Here is a 12,657-nt window from a genome sequence, read left to right as displayed (position 1 = left end):
AAATGTTTAGAATTTCTTTGTAGTTCCAAAATACCTAACAGGTTAATGTGCTATTCTCCCGTAAACCTTATGAGTCAAGATGGTATGTATTGGTTCACTAGTGCTTCCCAATGGAAACTAAAACAGGAGTTTTGTTAACATCCCACATTTAATTTAAGCACTATGGAAGAAAAACAATTTGAATGATCCTAAAAAATAATGTAGCATTCAAGTCAGTTGAGAAAATTTCTTCCTTTTAATTTTTTTTTTGAAGACTAATGTGCAGAGATTGTACCTATACAGTTTGATGATATTTTCCAGAGTGAACACACTCTCATGTAACTAGTAGCACTCAAATTAATAGACAGTACATTACTGGTGTTCAAGTACACCCCTCCACATACACAACCACCAAGCTCTTTGCCAGTCATTATCTCCCGTTCCCTCAAGGGTAAACCACTATCCTGACATGTAAAACCATAGCTCAGTTTTTGCCTGTTTTTAATCTTATTAGGGTCTGTCTTCTTTCAATTGGCATGATGTTTTGCAATCCATTCAAACAGTAGTAAATATGAGGAGATTGTTCATTCCAGACTTTGTAATCTATTGTATGCAAATATCACAGTTTAATGTTGACCAGCATTTGAGGAGTTTCCAGTTTGGGGCTGTTAAATAACAAATATCTAACCAATTTAATTATAAAGATCTAATTGACTTTATTAAATGATTCATGAATCAAGTTGGGAAGTACCACATCTAACAAGTAGAAAGGCGCTGCAAGAAATTGTGCAAGTTAGAAGATTTTTATGCTCAGAAAGAAGATGGGGAAAAGTGATTAGCAAAAGAAGGCTCACTTCAGGTACAGCCAACTTTCATTAATAAACTCATGCCATTCTCAGCAACGTGGATGGACCTAGAAAGAATTATGCTCAGTGAAATAAGCCAGAAGGAAAAAGAAAAATATCGGATGGTTTCACTTATAACAGGAATATGGGGGAAGCAAGTAAGACATCTGTGTAAATAATAATAATAACAGTACAAAACACAACAAAGCAAAAACTGACAATTATAAACCAGAGACATAATGCAGGGGAGGAGGAGGGAGAGGGGTGAGAGGGAGGGAGTTAAGAGCACAGGGCACTGTGGTGATGGTGCATGGGTGCCTTGGGGAAGGAATTCTATGGGGACTCAATCTGAGGGGGTGGGGGGAAGCAAATATTGTCTAAAAATATGTAAAAAAATGATAAATGTTAAAATAAAAAAAAAATAGAAAGGAGGTTGGGTCTTACCATACGTCACGGATGCTGACCAGGAAACCTTATGTTGACCGGCTTAAAATTCTACTTTTGGGAGAAACTAAAACTGCAGTTAGGTTAGGTGTTAAGTCTTGGTGGGCCCAATATGAAAGACTCCATTTTGGTTCTGTTTTGTGTTCTTTTAACAGTATTTGGTATCTAGTAGTCTCACAAATATTACTGCTATGAACACCCTGACTTACAACATTGGTACCATATCCACATTTCTGTTGGCTGTACTCCTGAGAGCAGAATTGTTGGTTAAGGTTGTATAGCACACTGGATTTTGAGTGCTTCCTGTATAACAGGTCTATTACTTGGTATTTGGTCTCCAAATATATGGTCTTCAAGGGGCCAAGCCATTCCTTTCTGGATTAGAAATGAATTAAGAAAGCAGGCATTTCTATATCTGAGCTGCAAATGCACTTCTGCAAAATCCAGAGTAAAAATCTAACACCTCAAATTATGTCTTTTTTAACTAAAGGTTTATTTCATGGGAGGGATTCTGAAGGCTGGGTGGAAACTGTTTTTGATATTTATTTATAAACTTATTTTCTCTATGAGCTTCTCCCTGGAAGACCTAATTTCCTTATTTCTTAATGGAAACGGCGACATTTAAATCTGCATAACTTTTGTCTAGCGTGTCTTTTTAGATAAATCCCCTAACTAAACTTCCCCTCCTTCTCCCAACCTCCCTTGCCTTAGCTAAGCTATTTAAGATGGTGTCTAAAACCATGTGGTGAGTTATTCAGTCATGCTGGGTTTCTCCCAATTATACAGGAGGTATACATGTTGTTATTAAACTTCTCTTTGGGGCTTATTTCTCTTAGCAATCTGTCTGATGCCTGAGTGATTATTTGCCAACCTAGAAGACCCTGCAGGGGTACGAATGATTTCCTTTGTGCACTGCCACTGCGTAAGCCTATGTAGGCTAACATCAAAGCACATTTTTGTTCATTGAATAAAACAATATAGTGGCAAAGAAAGAGGTCCCCATTATGCCACATAGCAACAAGAGGCGTTATAATGTCACAATGGTTTGAAGAATGCCCTTTTGAAAGAAAAAAACAAAAACAGGAAAGAAAGAAAAACATCGTGTTCTGCTAATAGTCTCTGTGTATTCATTGAAAGTCATCTGGGGAGTATTAGGCACGGTGGGACTTTGCTTTGTTATGCTTTGCTTTTAGTTTAACCAAGGGTTCAGGCAATGCACTTAGGATCTGGAACAAGGGCCTCCCACACATCAAACCCTTGAATTGATACTGAGATTTGGCATATAAAAACTTTTATGGTTTTTTCTTCCCCAGCCTTCCTGCAGGATCCATTTTTAGGCTTCTCAGAAAGTCACCTGCTCATTATTTCCACTGTGTTTGGGTGGGGCAGTTTGGCCCAAAGTGCAGTTCCGATGTCTTTGTGCTACTATTATTGGAGATTTGTTTTTGCCAGAGGTCACGTCCACTTAAACAGCTAGTGGCTTGCTGGCCCGTAAGTGGATGGACCACTTGGGGCAGTACATTCTGCTTAGATTTGTAACAGACTGAGAAAGTTAGCGATGACCAAGAGAGTGGCTTCAGGAAGGTGGAGAGTTCTTCACGTATCCATCCTCTGCAGCGGGTCAGCGGTCATAGAAGGACCAAGTGAGCCCTATCCCTTCCCCTTTGGCTCACTTCTGTAGTAAACATGGGCTCTTGGGTCAGGGTCTCTGGAAGCACAACCTGAGACAGGGATTTGGGTGTGGGAGATTTATTGAGGATGTGCTTTCATAAGAGTGGGTGAGAGAAACTGAGAAAGAATGACGATATTAAGTAAGTGTATCATTTTACTTGACCTTACTAAAGTGCGGGAATATGTTTTGTGCCAGTCAGAGGTTCGGGGGCCCAGCATTTTGGACTCCCTGTCATTCATGTCAGTCATCAATCACAGGTTAACATTAAGAGGAACAGTAAGCCAAAGGGCTGACTTTCAGTCCAGGGTACTCCTTTAGGGAAGAGAACAGCCGAGAACCACTAGTTGCAACAGGTACTACTAATGTTTTGTTTTGTACTTTCTGGGAGTGGGGGGATGGGAAAGACTATATTAAAGTATTATTCACTTAGGAACATCTCCCACAAAGATAGAATCCTACTTTTAACCTCTAGCTTTCATACCACATACCCATAGTTTTCATACTATGACACTTAATGGTAATTTTCCCAAAAATTTGCCACATTCCTGTAGAGTAAGTTGGCTCCAAGAGCAGGCGTATTTCTGGGCTTTTTTCCTCTACATCAATGTAAAATACAACTATTTTACAATGGGAAATCTCAGAGTTCAAGAGTATATGGCCTTGTCTCCTTAAGTATTTTATTTCCCACCATTTTATGCATTTAATAAATGTTTTTCAAGTGCATGCTATATGCCAGGCAGTTCTAGATGCTTGGACTTCATCTTTGAATAAGCAATTCTCAGACCTCAGCAGGTTAAAGTAGCTAGGGAAATGAAATCAATCAATCAATCAAATAAATGAATAAACTAACATAGTACATTAGTGCTCCATAAAAGAAAATTAGGACAGGGCAAGAGGAGAAAGGGCTATTTGGGGAAGGAGGCCAGGATAGTGCTCATTTTAAATAATCATTCCAGGTAACTTTGCGAGGTAAGATCTGAACAAAGCAGTGAAGGAAGAGAGTTTTGTCTATCTTCCTCCCATCTTTTGGAAGCTACATTATTTCCTTCTCTGCCTATTCCATCCATTTTCTTTGATAAGCCTATTTCCTGAAATTGACCACCAAACCGCCCTGCTCCTTAGAGCTCAGCATCTATTGTTACCCATTTCCTTTCACATGTAATAATTCTGCTCTAATGATTTTCTTCTGGCTTCTTCTAACACACACAAATACCACTTTGCCCATCAAGAAGCCAAGCCAAGTCTCAACACTCCATATTTCCTCAGTTTCCAGAGTCACTATTATCACTACCTTGATATGGTTCATGGATTGCTTTGGCTACTGGCCCTGTTTTCTTGACTTTGCATTTCTTGGACTATCTCCTCTTAGAGTAGAATTTTATCCTCACTCAGTTTCTATTCCACTCTGCTTTCTTCCCATAAGAAGCATCCACAGTGATTAAAAAAAAAATGTATATGTTTCTTTAGTTTACTTCATGAGCATTGACCAACACGGGACTGAATGTCCAATCCCACTTAGGACTTATTTGCAGTCTATACTTCTCCTCTAAAGAAGCACTTCTAAAATATGACCACAGCTTGTTCTCGTGTTTTCTTGATTGTTTGATTTTTTTTTTTTTTTTTTAGTCTCTAATAAGTACAGGCAATATAAGGATAGTATTTGTCTAGAATACCTTGAAGAATACCCTAAATGAAATATTTTTTTCTTGCCTAACCATGTTTTCTCAGCCTATGATGAGATTCCTGGTTTCTGTAGCATCTCTGCCCAGGATTTTGCTTTATCCATTCTTGCTGTATTTTCCTTGTTCTGCCTTTGACAGAGATGTTGTAGTTCATAGACAATAAGGAATTCATTATTAAATGACAAAAACTAAGGAAATTTTTCTCATTCTACCTAGATATGAAATTATTTTGCTTATAAGGACAAGGGACTAAAGTAGAAATCCAATTTACCTCCTGTTTTCCAGATATATTTGGGAACAGAAACAACTTTTGTTGCATTTATAATTCACCAGAGCTTTTCTGGTGTGGCTTAAGTTAAATATAGGTTTAATGTATTTCTTGTAAGACCCAGAAGAAAGTTTTGCTATAGCTATTTTTTTTGGTAAAGAGCGCATATAAATAAGATCTGAAAAAAATCACGTCCTTTCTGAAATACAGGAATGGTTCAGCCTATATGACATGTTCCTGTCAACAAATTAATACTCTACAAATTAATACTCAGTGTTGATTTGGTCAAGTTAAAAAATTTGTTTTTTTCTTTCAATCTGATTTCAAATCAGGTAGCCTAGAACTGAGATGAGATCATTTTTTCATTTTTGACATATTTAAGGGCAATGCATTTAATTTACACAGAGAATTCACTAAAGTATACATAACTCTTACGTATTTTCTTGATATGTTTTTAGTCCTTTAATTGTCTATCAAATTTTATGATCTGGTCTGGTGAGTGTCAGAACTTGCCAGTATGAAAGAAGCGAGTTTGACCACCAAGGTGACCCAAACCACAAGAAGAATGTGCCTTTCAGCAAACTCCTCCAGCAAGACATGTGCTGTGGCAAGTTCTGGCTGCAACTTGGACACTGTGAAATTCTGGATACACCATCTTAACTACCTGGAGTTGATGTTCCCTTAGGGGTTTCTAGCACAATTTGGAAAGATTAGCAAAAGAAAGAATAAAACTTTTGCTGTTGTAATTTGACTTTAAAATCAGAAAACGCTGGGAGGAAATTTTTTCTCCTTTTCTTTTTTACAGATGAGCCCACCTGATATATTTCATAAACTCTTTTCTTCTGACCTACCCTACCCCACACAGCAAAATGCAAAGGGAACCAGAAAGGCCTGAATCCCATTTTAAATTACCTGGTATTGACTTTTTTGTTATATCAAAATTGGTGAACTGTTTTTTTTTTTTTTTTCTTGTCTCTGGGAGCTGGAAGCCTGTATGCATTAATGTTGTACAGTTACATTTTTATCTATATGGACTTGAGAAGGAACTGGGACAATGAGAAAGATTTATTTCCTTGGCTTAAATCAGAGAAGTTCCTAGAAATATTAATATGGAATTGTTCCATATCTATGCCTTCAAGGTTAATGACGCTAGCATTATAGGAAGTTCTTTTTCTGAGGCTTCGTTGTAGAAAGTATGTGCCCAACCAAAGTCAAAGGAATGTGAATTTCTAAGATTATTATAATGATTATTATTCCATCAGAAACATCCTGACTGGTATGGATACATCTGCTCCCTGTTTACTGAGCATTTTTATATTAGTTGACAGGATTAAAAAAATTAAATGTTCTAATAAAATAAATTAATAAACCCTCCCTATGTGTTTTTTTCACTGGTTAATTGGCCATTAAAACATGGAAAATTCTGAACTTCCTCTGGGTCGTGTTCTTTTTCACCCGTGACCTGGGAACAACACCAATTGATCTGGTCCCTAAAACAGTAATTATTCAAAACCAAAACTAGAAAGGTTATTGCACAAACATTCACTATCAAAATAAAATGTCTGTGTTACACAAATTACAAAGCTTTGTTAAGAAAGGCCTCATGAGATTGAGAAATCTAAAGTCCTGGGTTTGAATCCCAGATCCATTGCATCTCTTATTATTGCTTCCAATTACTCCTGCAAGTCCTTTATTATTTTAAGACTTCCATATCCTCAATTGTACAAAGAAGAGACTAGAATCTACGTGTATCTCATAACTGAGAATCAGATCAAAAAACATGAATGGAAGCATTTTGTGAGAGTCCATGAGTTCAATTATTTAAACCACAACAGCCCTTGTTGCTGTCATTGTCATTATGTTATTGCTAAAAAAGAGAGTAGTGAAATCTCTTTTGGGGGGGTCTGGAGGTTGGGGAGAGCTTCACAGTCACCTAAGAAAGACATGGAAATAGAATGGTCAGGAGAAACAAATATATCTGCATAAAACATCTCTTTTCACATCTTTCCCTTGGATTTTTCCTTTCCTAATTTTCCATTTTTGTGAAAACTTCCTTGAATGTTGCCCTTATTGAGCAAATGAATAATGGATGTATCCTACATGCTACTGATGTGCTTTTACTCTGTTAATGTAATTCATGTTTTGCCAGTCTTTATCGAACCTGCAAACATCTTACCTATATAAGCTATGTCACTTGATGACAATGCCCAGTAGATGAAATTTTAAAAAAATCAAGTATTGATGAAATTCTTGGGCAACCAAAACACACAACTGGTGGAATGTAAAATCGCCATGACTGTTCTGAAAATAGTTTGGAGAATGCCTGTCACAGATACCATATGCATTTCTTGGGAACTAGTAATTCTACCACTAGAAATAGACCCTGAGAAATGCATATGTGTCTACAGCACACAAGAATAGAGTTCCATTCACAATAAGCAGAAAACTGATACTATCCTCATGTCCCCCAGTCATTTCATGGTAAATAAACAGTGGTGTAGTCACACAGTGGAAAACTATATAGCCATAGGACTCAATGTACTACAACTATACACAACACCGGTGAATTACGCAAAAAAATATGTTGAGCAAAAACACCCAAGCATAAGCATACATAACATATGATCCCATTCACATAAAGTTCAAAAGCAGGTAAACCATCTATGATGTCAGGGGTCAGGATGGTGGTTTGCTGGGGGGCATGGGCTATGGTAATCACCAGGAGCTATTACAAGCACGGTTTTCAACAAGCTGGTGTACACTGGATCTTGATGTGGGTGTCAGTTACAAGAGTGAGTTCAGTGTCTGTGAGCTGGCCAGGTTGTACAAGATGTACACTTATCACAAATAACTTGACTTTGACCCCTGGTCTCCATACTCTGAGAATGACTCTGACTAGTTAACTATTGATAGTTTAGTGGCATGATTTAAACATAAAGGTAATTTATTTCCCTTGTTTTCAGCATTACACTGGGAATTGAGTGACTTACTGACAAAAGAACTTCTCTATAGCCTTAATCTATTTGTCTTCAGGACCATATGGAGTTAGAAGCCCCTAGACATATGATTCTATACCCAAACTTTAGAGGTATGACCTTACTTAGGACAAGTATCTGAAATAACTCTGTGAGCTTATTCAAGATCAGTTTTCTGGTCATGCAGAGTTTCTCATCCTTCTGTGACACGAGAGTGCTCTGAGTGAAGAAGCCAGAATGGACTTCATTGCTCAGTACTCACGCAGGGACAGGAACTGATCCTCCATGAACATGCCCAATAGAAACCCCCTCACACAGATCCTTAATACTGAAAGATGGACACTGCCACTTCTTAGTAAAAATGGCTGGAGGCTTTACGTTACCTCCTGATCCAAAGCAGAGTGAGACACCAGAGCCTCATCCTTAACCAGAGATGGGAAACAAAAGGCAGGGATAACACAGTATTTGCAATGACATCAGTTTTGGAACTAAAATACCTAAGTGGCTGTGTTTGATTTTTTCTGTAGGGGAACATCTACCCCACAAGGTAACATTCCTGCCTTAAACTAGGGGCAGAGCTCCAGCAAACAACACCTGGAGATTGACTGCGTATTTGATCTTAAAATCTGTATTTCTGAGTTCATTGATGATCATCCTGCCTGTACATCTCTCAAGGAACCAAAATCACCTGGAACATGTTTCTGGCCCTTGGTAATTTTGCTCAAGTCACTTTGGGAGCTTAAACTGCCTAATAATTTGATCCTAGTGTATAAAACATGGGCAAAAAAAAAAAAAAGCTTGGAAGTTTGTTCTCATAAGCCATTTTACAAGTAGCTATTTTTATCCAAAGATAGGTGAGGCAGTCAATTTGAGATGTTTCACAGGCTGATGGTTAAAATCAGATTTTTTTTTTTATTACTTGACTTTCATTTTTTAAATTTTATGTATTTTTGCATCATTTTTCATTTTTGCACAATGTACACATTTTCATCTTGGTTATAGTCCCCATACAATTCCCACCCCACCCTGGTTTTGGTCCTACTCCCTCCTCCCCCCACTGTAGAAAAGGGCTGTCCCCACAACCAGAGGTGAGCTGAAGGAAAATCAGATTCTTACCTGAGAAGAACTGAAGAACATTAGTTGGGGGGGAAGCAAGATGAAGCAGGTTGCTCCTTCTTTCTCTGTCTCTGTCACTACGCCCCCTCAGATGATGCCTGTTCTTTTACCTCCCTAACTTTCATTTCCCTTTTTCATCCCCCTCTATTTCCCTCATCATTTTCCACTTCTACAGCCAAAGGGATACATATTTGAAAGAGTGTAACTTAAAGCGGAAGGTGTACATATAATTTTCTTTTATCATGTCTTTTAATCAACATCTCTCTTAACTCTTTCCCCACTTAGCTTATTATCTCTTTCTGTTAATTTGGACAGTTTTAATGTGGCTTTATCGTTTAAGAGGCATAAAGATTTCAATACCCAGTGGTCATCTGGGGGATTTCACAACTGAAATTTTTGGCCTTTGAGTCTCAACAATGAAACAATACAGAAAGTACCCCCAAAACAGCATAGTAAGTCCAAATTGCAAAATTATACCCATATTCAAATTATAATATTAGTAGTCCAATTCTTTTGTCTGCTAGAAAAGAAGTTTTTGACAATAGTTTGCAATGTCAGCAGAGTCCCTTATGTGTAACAGATGCCAAAACATAAGAAAACTGAGAAATTGACACTCAATTTAGAATATCTTTTGATATTAATGGTCCTTTTGCCAAGCTGGTAGCTGTAAGCTAAGTTTCTTTGGAAAACAGTCCCAGGCAGAACTGTAGCCAGGAAATCCTTCTACAATTTATAAATGTTGCCAGAGGGCAAAAAGTGGAAGTGGGGATAAATTGAATTTAAAGACACAATTAGACAATCGTACCTTGTGTGTGTGTCTGTATGTCAAACTTAAATATAGCTTGCTCAGATCCATGGAGCACACGAGAGGAAGTATTTTGAATTTCAGAACTGACCAGAGGCAGAATGAAATCTAAATCTAGCATGCTACTTTCCTCAATGTCTCCATCTGATGAGTTTGCAAATCTCCAGTGGAAAAATTCCTCTGTGATTCCATTCATATAGCTTTAGGGCTTGGTGACCATAAGCACTGTAATTGATGAACAAGGGAGTGGTTTTAATTCTTTGCAAAGCCATAGTTTGCGCAGCTGTGGACACTCAAAACATTTTGGGGGAAAGGTATTGAGCATATTTAAAATAACACCAGATTCTTACTTTCATTGCTGACCGAATTTTGTCATTTCCTTAAGTTCTAATAGGAAGTGTGTGAGATTTCTCCGGATGGGCTAAAAAATATCTGTGTTCCTTCAATAGGACACTCTTTATGTATTTGGTGATTATGTGCTTTGTGGTGGCAATGAGAAAGATTTTCAACCAATAAAAATAATTTCCCTTTTTTATCTTTATAAGTATATATTTTTTTGTAGATTTTTCTTAACTGAACAATTTAGGAGGCATATAAAAGCATTTAGAAAACAAACTTCTAAACCCTGTGAGCAGCATATCATTTTTAGAAATTCTGCTTATTTTCACTCTGTTTCTGGTGACACTCAGCTCCCTGAGATTACACTGTGAAACCTTTACATAGGGCTAGGACATGCAAGCAAGAGGTGTTTTCAAAATTTCCACTGAAGGCAATCTCTACCTTGGAAGAAAGGAAAAAATTTACATTTTACCAGTTATAAAAGGACTCAAGTTTAATCCAAGTGAACTGGTACTCTAGATCCAATTCATTACTGTAATAACTTACCCTCACTCTTGGATGGATAATCAAGGTAGCGTTTCAGTTCCTTGTCTTTTAACCTGGTTTGGATTTTTTTTTTTTTTTAAAGATTTATTTATTTATTTATACAAGCACTGGGTACAGTCAGAAGCTCGGGAGAGTAAGAGAATTCACCAGAGACAGAGCGGGGAGCAGAGTAGGCAGATAATGAAGAAATACACTGCTGAGGGGCGCAGTGGATGCGGCAGGAGAGGTCTGCACGCCATGTGGGACCCTTGCTTGGTGGCCGGGTATTGAACCGGTGCTGCAGAGGCTGCGGGCAGCTTCGCAGCCCAGCGCTCAACCGCTGCGCCACCGGGGAGGCCCAGGTTTGGATTTTTTTAAAGATTTATTTATTTATGCATACAAGAGCAGGGGGTGTAGGCCAGAGGTGCGGGGGTGGGGTGGGGTGAGAGAATTCACCGAGACAGTGGGGAGCAGGACAGGCGGATTGACTGAAATGCAGTGCTGAGGGGAGCAACGCGCGAGACAGGAGAGGTCTGCTGCGCCATGTGGGTCACCTCCCTCGCTGGAGATGGAACTCATGCTGCAGTAGCTGTAGGTAGCTTCATAGTGCTGCATCTTAAACCCTTGTGCCACCAGGGACGCCCCTTGGTTTGGATTTTTCATGGAAGAAACATATTCAGTGTAAGACTTGGATCTTGCCTGCAAATCCTTTCTTCTATCATTCTTTGTATAGGGAGGAACTGGTGACTTTAAAATTTCAGTTTTCCGAATCTCTCTAGCTGATGCTATCAGTGCTCCTCCCGCATCCTTGGCCCTTACCAGTTCAGTATACATTTGCCTGACTCTCAACTGTCAGAGCCTGGGCCTTTGCCTGAGGACTTGCTCTGTCACCTAAGCCTGATTTGCCTGTGTAGGAGGCAGGCTGGACATGCCTGGGAATGAATGTTCCTTGGTTGCAGGCTTCTATCCATGACTGATGGGAGTTAGCCCTAAATACTCCCTTGAAGATGCTAACCCTAAAGCACATGTGTCTCGCAGAGCTCCCGATGAAGGTTGAGCCCCAGTATCCACAATGATGACTTTTTGATATGCATCCTTATTGGCTGTCTTCCATTTTCAGTTTCTTTGGTCCCCACTCCTCTACGAGTATTTGCTAACTCCCTCCCAAACAATTGACTTTTAAGTCTTTGTTTCAAGGTCTGCTTCTGGGTCTGCATCTGAGGAAATTCCAGGAAAATCTTAATAAAAATACTTTCAGAAGGAGGAAGAGAAATACCGGATGGTTTCACTCACACGTGGAATATAGAGAAATAGAACAAAGGGTTAGAGAAAACCAAACTGAAAACAAACACTAGAAGTCTGACCATAAAATTGAGGGTAACTGAGGGGGAGCAAGAAGGTGGAGAGTGAAGTGTGGAGGGGCACAATGGACTATAGTGGGGGCCTACGGTGACTGAGTGTTGGGGTATACATCTGAAGAGGTGCAATCACATACAATGTTGGGAAATGTACCTCGCAATCACATACAATGTTGGGAAATTATATTATTTCAATAAAAAATAAAATAAAAATTATTAGAGACCTTTAAAAGCAGGAAAAAAAGATAAACACATACTTCTATGCCGACTAGTCCCCTCAAAACAAATAAGCCATCTCTCATGCTCATTTTTCAGGGACTACATCTCCTCTCTGGGGCACATTTTCTAGGTATTTCTTTGGAGCATATCACTACCTTGGAAAATCTGCCAGGTCGTTTTACATAGAGCATTCTAGTCTTCTCACTTCCATTCACTTCAAGAGCTCTTGCTTCTGACCGAAGCTCTGGCTAGCAGACAGCTGAGACCTGGATCACATAATCATTAAGGTCTACATGGTACAGCAAAGCTCACAAACGAAGCTCATATTTGAAAATAAAATTTTGCAGGGACAATTTCATCTTTTTTAGAGAATTGGCCTGAACAGGAAAAAAAAAAAAAAAAAAGAATACTCATCTTCCATTTTCTTTTT

This window comes from Talpa occidentalis, unplaced genomic scaffold (assembly GCF_014898055.3).
Source record: "Talpa occidentalis isolate TD23 unplaced genomic scaffold, MPIMG_talOcc4v2.1 talOcc4.10, whole genome shotgun sequence".
NCBI classification, from domain to species: domain Eukaryota; kingdom Metazoa; phylum Chordata; class Mammalia; order Eulipotyphla; family Talpidae; genus Talpa; species Talpa occidentalis.
Note: the sequence above shows the minus strand (reverse complement) of the source record.